Below are 336 nucleotides of genomic sequence, written 5' to 3'. Positions count from 1 at the left end.
CGGCTGGGCCCCTGCTGCCGGACCAGCAGGAGCTGCGCCTGCTCCAGCCTACTGGCAACCAAGCCCTCGGGGAAACCCTCAGGCACCCCCGGAGCAGGTTTTAACCCTAGGAGTGGTTTGGGGCTCTGGGAGGGGTCTGGGGGTCCCAGGCCTGTCCCCCTGCCCACCCTCCCTTTGCCCAACGGCACAAGGGCCACTTAGGGCAGCACACAGGGAGGGAAGAGGGGGTGCACAGGGGACCCTTCTCCCTTTGCCATCTGGGGACAGCAGCACAGACTCAATGTGCAGCTCTGCGAGAAGCCCAGGGCTGGTGGCTTTGCTCTGCCACCTGCTGGG

General features: G+C 66.4%; 1 protein-coding gene across 1 annotated transcript in view; it reads right to left on the bottom strand.

The window, feature by feature from the left end:
• Positions 1-336, bottom strand: part of BYSL (bystin-like) — a 5854-nt gene that overhangs the window by 2941 nt on the left and 2577 nt on the right.

This window comes from Phaethon lepturus, unplaced genomic scaffold (genome assembly GCF_000687285.1).
Source record: "Phaethon lepturus isolate BGI_N335 unplaced genomic scaffold, ASM68728v1 scaffold31703, whole genome shotgun sequence".
NCBI classification, from domain to species: Eukaryota; Metazoa; Chordata; class Aves; order Phaethontiformes; family Phaethontidae; genus Phaethon; species Phaethon lepturus.
This window is presented reverse-complemented; position numbering and strand designations above follow the sequence as displayed.